This window comes from Saccostrea cucullata, unplaced genomic scaffold (genome assembly GCF_032062105.1).
Source record: "Saccostrea cucullata isolate Sc308-1 unplaced genomic scaffold, CSIRO_AGI_Scuc_v1 ctg144, whole genome shotgun sequence".
NCBI lineage: Eukaryota > Metazoa > Mollusca > Bivalvia > Ostreida > Ostreidae > Saccostrea > Saccostrea cuccullata.
In genome coordinates, this window is record NW_026930936.1 from 82715 (window position 1) to 90432 (window position 7718).

The following is a 7718-nucleotide window of genomic DNA, read 5'->3' on the forward strand; positions in this document are numbered from 1 at the left end:
ACACATTACTATCTTAGTCACACTTGATATATTGAAAATATTTTTTTCTTTGTGTGAATTCATTGATTCGTCGGCATTACATAATGAGAATACGGTGTCATCCATTTCAAAGATGCCATTGATAACCGTGTCACATGACACTTGAACATTAACTTAAGGGGGATGTCCGGCCACCCTTAGTGCAGTAAGAACAAAATGTAAACATTTCTTCAAATGGCTAAAATACATTATATTTTGATCAAATTTTAAGTCCTAATGATAAAGATACGATAAATATGCATAACTGAATGCATATTGTGCATGTATAATCTATACTCATGCAGAAAAATGCTTTTGATATGCTCTTTAGAACTGCGCAGCTACAGAATTCAGCAGAGCCTTAAAAAATCCAAAAAAATATGCAAAGCGTGCATTAATATTCTCTCTACAACCATTTGTTGAGAAAATGTCTAAATTTTGCACTTTTCAATGGTAATTTCAAGTTCAAAACATGGTACTGTTGTCTTCAAAATGAGTGTAAAAAACCATGAAAGTAGTTCATGGATAGCAGCACGTGGTCTATTTTTAGCACAGAATTTTGTTTTCCAGACCTCTTCTTAATACGGGGGCACATAATAATCTTAAAAAGTAGAAGAGAATTACAGTTGCAAAATGTTTCAAATGATAAGCACACTTTTAAAAGAGGAAATGTGTTATAGTGTGGCTTAAATAATTAGTATTATTATCAAACAGTTGTTAAATACTTGTTGGTAAAAAAAAAATTCTTAAACTCTTTGGTTCCAGATAAGGAAAAATGAGCGCCATCAAATTGAAAAAGTCTGCCACAGATAACTTATTTTATCTATCAAATGAAACACAGAGAAAATTGGATCGGTCGGCATGGGATGCTCACTCCTCCATAGCACCTGATCCCACCTATGATGTTTCGGGGTCCGTGTTTGCTCTGTTCTTATTTTGTATTGTTTTATGGACTTTGAGACTGAATACTGTTTGTTATCTCCCTATATTCCTTCTAAACACAAAATCGATATGAATGACCTTGTTTTAGTACCTACTAGTATACTGTGTCAAAAAACATTTACAAATTTATTCACATGCATCGAAGTACCATTTGAATAGGAATGAAATCATTCAGCGTGGGTTAGGAGATTTACTGAATGAAAAATACTTTTTTTTCTATTTGCCCATATTGTCAAAATTACAATTTTACAGAGTAAAGAAAAAAAATCAACATGATTAATTATTTTAGACCATCTTTAAAACGACGCTTGATGGTCCTCCCAACTCAGGGGAAAATTATTGGGTCCGTATTTATAGGTGAGAAAAAAAAATCTTCCTCAAAATTTAAACATATTTGTTGACGAAAAAAAAGGAAAAAAATATCTTGTAATGGAATGTAAAAAAAAAAAAAAATTGAGTCGGGTCATTTCTGGAAGTAGGTCGGGAGAAAGGGCAACCAAATATTTTTATAAAACGTGGTCTTAACAATATACGGCTATAGTACATGTTCCATCACATACTTAGTAATGCAAAATTTCTGAAGCATTGGCACTATTCTGAAAAACAAACATAGGGTTTTCGGGGGGGGGGGGTAGCCTCTCACGCTTTTTTTTTTGCGAAGATAGGCATAGCATAATGCAATGAACCTTTCTTTGTAAACATTGTGCTCGCTTCTAAATTTCAAAGAAACAACTCGATCAATGTATTTTCCCAAACTTCGTATGTTAATGAGAGCTTACAACATGGTCAACATAATGAGACGTGATGTGTTTTTATGTCCAAACATTACTCCATACAATGTGTGGGTCATCGCAAACAATCTAGCTATTTATGTGAGGTGTCTGAAGGAAATCCTATAACTGACTATTTTTTCTATCTAACTGCTAAAAAACATTGACAGGTGTACCAACTTTTCGAATGTAATACATTTAATTACAATTTGTTTTTCATGCACGGCATATCGTTTAACATTTTCAAATTAAAAGCTAAGTATCCTCCTTACAGAGCCCCATTTGAAAATAACTTCTATCGCCAAAGAAAAGAGACCGGCCGTAAACACATATGTTTAGGACATTTTTAATCTTTTTTCTTGAGTTTTGGAGAAACCAACAAATTATAAAGACTTGTTCCATGAAAAATTAAATATAATCATGGTAATAAACGAATCTATTCACATTAGATATATGCACATGCCAACCACGTGCTCAGTGGAATAATATGAGCGAGGAAACTCGAGCTTTAAACAGAACAGTTTTTCCCGATTTGCTGGTTTGGGGTTAAAATTGCATTTTTTCATTAATCAGACGGTGCGATGCAACAAATAAAAGTAGTAAGTTATATAACCTTAGGATTATCACTTAGTAATCTCTTGTTTTGATGTTGTTATGGTCGCATTTATTCTAAATTCAATGTTTTTTTTAACTCTGTGTGACAGAGGAATGGCGGACGCAATAAATATATGACCTCAAGAACACCCCCATATGAAAAATGAAATTTACAAGAATTATGGATAATAACAAGAAAAAAGCGAAACAAATGGTTGTAGCCATATTATCAATGAACCGAACTGACATCATTTTCGATGCATTTATCATCTCGTGAATGCTGTAGCTGCGCAGTTCTAACCTGATTAATTTCCTTCTAATTAAAACAAAATAAACTTAATTATTTACTAATTTTGGTTTCTAACAGTAGGTTATGAGTACATTAGCACTTTGAGTAACTTTGGGCTAGTTTGGTAGAGTATTAAGAGCATTCTTGGTATTTCTTATTTTACACCAGACTTGATCAAATATGGCTTGTACATCCCCCTTAACGAATGGCAAACTTGTCCGTACGCGAAGGGACTTTATGAATGGGAGAGCCGTATTTGCGTGTGCCAGCTGTCCGTTCACACAGATTATGTGTTACCAGAGATCTGATTTCTGATGTGATTTTATTAAAACCCTACATCTGCCCCATATCTTCCAGTGCAAAGTTTTGAGCGGGATTTTATAGAGTCTTTAACTCAATCATGTCGAAGTTCAGGTTTTTCTAGTTCAACCATTTCAGTGTCCTTGACCGATACCGAGCAGGGAAAAAAATAATTTTGCAGGATTATATATATTGTCTGATCAAGATTTTACATTCTTGTGAATAAGACCTGCAATCAGTAAAAGTTAGTGTTTTTAGCTCACCTGAGCCGAAGGCTCAAGTGAGCTTTTCTGATCACATTTTGTCCGGCGTCCGTCTGTCTGTCTGTCCGTCTGTCTGTAAACTTTTCACATTTTCGACTTCTTCTCAAGAACCCCTGGGCCAATTTCAACCAAACTTGCCACAAAGCATCCTTGGGTGAAGGGGATTCAAGTTTGTTCAAATGAAGGGCCACGCCCTCATTCAAGGGGAGATAATTGGGAATTAATGAAAATTTGGTGGTGTGTTTTAAAAATCTTCTTCTCAAGAACCACTGTGCCAGGAAAGATGAAACTTATAGGGAAACATCGTCAGGTAGTGTAGATTCAAGTTTGTTCAAATCATGACCCCCGGGGGTAGGGAGGGGCCACAATGGCCGACCAAAGTTTTACATAGAAATATATAGGAAAATTCTTTAAAAATCTTCTTCTCAAGAACAGCCAAACCATAATTGATCATATTTATATGGAAGCATCATCAGGTAGTGTAGATTCAAGTTTGTTCAAATCATGACCCCCGGGGATAGGGCGGGGCCACAATGGCCGACCAAAGTTTTACATAGAAATATATAGGAAAATTCTTTAAAAATCTTTTTCTCAAGAACAGCCAAGCCATGATTGATCATATTTATATGGAAGCATCCTCAGGTAGTGTAGATTCAAGTTTGTTCAAATCATGACCCCCGGGGGTAGGGAGGGGCCACAATGGCCGACCAAAGTTTTACATTGAAATGTATAGGCAAATTCTTTAAAAATCTTCTTCTCAAGAACAGCCAATCCATGATTGATCATATTTATATGGAAGCATCCTCAGGTAGTGTAGATTCAAGTATGTTCAAATCATGACCCTAGGGGTAGGGGGGCCACAATGGCCAACCAAAGGTGCTCAGGTGAGCGATGTGGCCCATGGGCCTCTTGTTCTGTTTTGTACGTGATCGGAAGATCGTGGGTTCGAGCCCCCGCCGCGACGGACCAAAGTCGAACAGGTACTGCTGTGTCTTCCCAAAGTCCTCGGCACTGTGAAGTGTAAGTTACGGGTACTTCGCACCCAAGCCTCGTGTCGCGACAGGGTTCGCACGATCAAGATCCCTCACTCCTCTCTAATCCTGATTGCGAGTACACATTCGAAGCCCTTCATCGCTGTTCATCGGTATGTGGTGTCGACTCCATATGAGTGAAAAAAAAACTCAAACCGGACGTAAAACAACATACAATAATCAATCTTTTTGTGCTGTCTACCGGTGTATATCTTTTTGTGCTGTCTACCGGTGTATATCGGCTTTATAGTTTTTTTACAAACTCCTGTAAAAGCATATATTTTTGTAAAATATCGGTAAGGAACACCGAGTGTGACTCCTTATATAAATCATATTAAACATAGGTACATATATGTAAATCGATTTAATTTCAAACATTGTCGTCATGTCATATTAATGTGTATGATAAATGGTACAGTTGGGGGCTCGGTTTTCTTTTTTTTTTTTAATTTTCAAAGTAATGGGTTCTAAAGATAAATGGCGTAATCTTTGCTAGTCCAAGGTTTCTGATCCTTATGAAGAAAGTGACCACTTGGTATTGATAGAGCTAAGCCTGTATACATGTATATTTGTAGTTTCTTTAAACTAGATTTTAACATCACCAAGGTGTGGCAATTAAATTGGAAAAGCCTGCCTTGACTCATTCATAGATTATTTCTCAATCAACAGGTGTATCGTGGGAAAACGCATACGTCACGGCAGCTGGCGAGCGGAAAGGCGCGAACCGTGTCCCTCTTCAAATCGCTACCAGGCATCTAAGTCAATGAATTTTACTTTCACGGTTCTAGAATTTCTTTATTTTTCTTACTTTAGGAGTAGATAGGCGCTGGGACACGGTGAACGAATTATGCGCTATATTAACTGTTTTTATTGCAGCTCATGCTAATTGTTATCTGATCATTTTTTTCAATGAAAGCACATGCATTTTAGTCTCAGATTTCTAGGGCAAACGACTTAAAGAGCGGAAACTCATTTTTTCCGGTGCTCATGTTGATACTTGTATAAAGAATTTTGAATTAATTTTTTTTAATGTTAAAGATTCTTTCATTCTGTGCTTATTTTTTAATGCAGATCATAATGTATTATATATTTTATTTTATAGTTTCATTAGTGTGTTGTATAGGTCTTCATAGCGTTAATCGTGATACAGTTAAAAATAATTCTTTTCTATTCTCATGGAATCGGCTTCAATATTCATTCATATGAAAGATCCTCAGTAAATGTAAAATTAGAATTTTATAATTAGGTCAAACTTGTTATTTAAGCTTGACTGTCCTTAAGGTAATGCCTTCAACAATGTTTAAGGGGACTTTAGGTTTCCTCCATGTCCATCTGTCTGTCCCTCTGTCCGTCTGGAGACTAGTATTGCTAATTGATGCAACACTATCAGAACGCATGTTTTACTTGAAAATGTATACAGATTATAGACTCCTTTCTACCGAAATTTCGATTCTTTCGCAAACTCTATGGACGATACAATGAATTTCTTAACAAATACAATCAGATTCTATCTTTAAATCAAAAATTGAATAATATTTTCTTTTTTTTTAACTTATGCCACTATTTTCAGACTTTTCACATTTTATTATTTACGATTGTTTTCGATTTATTCGATCATGACAAGGACAGGACATCGAAAACATGATGGGTGTGACCAGTCGACCGGGGATGCTTACTCCTCCATGGTACCTGATCCAACTCGAATGATGTTCCAGAGGCCCTCTTTCCTCTGTTCACAATTTGTTTTGTTTGAATGGACTTAGGTCAAGTGAGGAGCATGACCTTGTTATCTTCATACTTGACGACCTTCAATCGTCTCAGTATTTTCATAAATTAACTGCCACATGCAGATTTCTTTCACTATATGTAGATTTAAGTAAAAAAAAAAATAACAAACTGAATTGCACTTTGAAGGTCTGACACTTTTACTGAAATATAACATGTACACTAATGCTATGTTTGAATGCGAAATATACTTCCTCTGATGAGGGATACGGGACACGTTTTCCTTCTCGCAATTCTTTCTCCCTAAGAAATAGGAGCGAGTCGTACATGGTGATTTGACACGCGTTTATTGTGCTTTCTGAATTCTATCTCCCTCCCAGACTTCCGCGCGTTTTCCCCCTCGTCTGCCCGGGGAAAGAGAAACCAGTAAATATTGAACCATTTTGTCATGTGTCATTATCAAAGCTTCTTTTTTTAATTTTCACTCATATTCATTAAAGAACCTTCCTCGTAAAAGCATGTACCTCTATATAAAGTTCTTAATTTCTGTTATTGAAACTCTTTCAGGCAGAAGAATCGCTGTAATGAAAACACCAAATGTCACAGAAAATCAAAGATGGGGATTTCGCCAGCTTGTAGTTCAGATCTCCTTTACACGTGGATGCGCGTGTCGAAAGTGTGTTTTTTCTGTTACTTTGTGTTAGGGCAAGTGGCAGGATTAATAATGTTGGATACAATTTACAGTGTGGTTGTTTTATTTAACATATTCTGCATGTTTTATTGTGCTATATTAATTTTGAATCTGGTTTTTAAAAAATATTTACAATGTATCATAATAACATGTGGATTACAATGCTCGTGTACTCTTTAATACTTTAGGATTTAGAACAGAATCGTAGCTGATTTCGTTTGATTTGTATAACTGAATGTTGTTCTGTACAGTATGTTCAAAGGACTCCATGATTTGTGTTGGAATAAGAAATGCATGTACTTTAATTCATGTCAATATACGAGATGCATCATCTCGGGTCTTTCCGTCAGAGGTGGGCTGTTTTTCCGCTTGTCGGAAAGGCCCGAGAAGTTGCGATTGGTCAATATACCTCTGACAAACACATGCGTACTGGAAGTTGATTTCGCGTTACGGAACACGCAGTGCGTAATATTTTACATGCGTTTTCATCCATTCTTGTCGCCCGCGTGGCGTAGTGGTTAGAGCGTCTGCTCTAGAGTCGCGAAGTAAGGAGTCAATCCTTACATCGCGGGTTCGAATCCCACTGTGGGACGTGGAGACCGGTCCTTCGGATGAGACTGTATAAACCGAGGCCCCGTGTCGCAGTAGGTGCTGGCACGAAAAAGATCCCTCACTGCTCAATGGCCCTGAGTGCCGAGTATAGGACAAAATTTGTAGCTCTCAACCGGCAAGTGGTGGCGTCTCCATATGAGTGAAAAATTCTCGAGAGGGACGTTAAACAATATACAATCAATCAATCATCCATTCTTTGAACAGTTCTTTGAAGTCCTATTAAAGGTTATTGGATATCAAATATCTGGTGAAAGTTGCATTTTATCATATATCTAGTATTTAACGATTCTTCTCTCTTTTTGTAGACAATTTTGTTACAGGGTTAAGATTAAGCAAATTTATTTTGAATCCTTGTTACAGCGAAGAAAGGGTATTTTATTTTTTTCAAAGAGGAAATGAAAATCAGAGAGGATTGGTAAGCGAACATTTCTTGTTTGATGAACGGTGGTAAATTTTGTTTTGAGGAATAAATCTGAGTTTTTA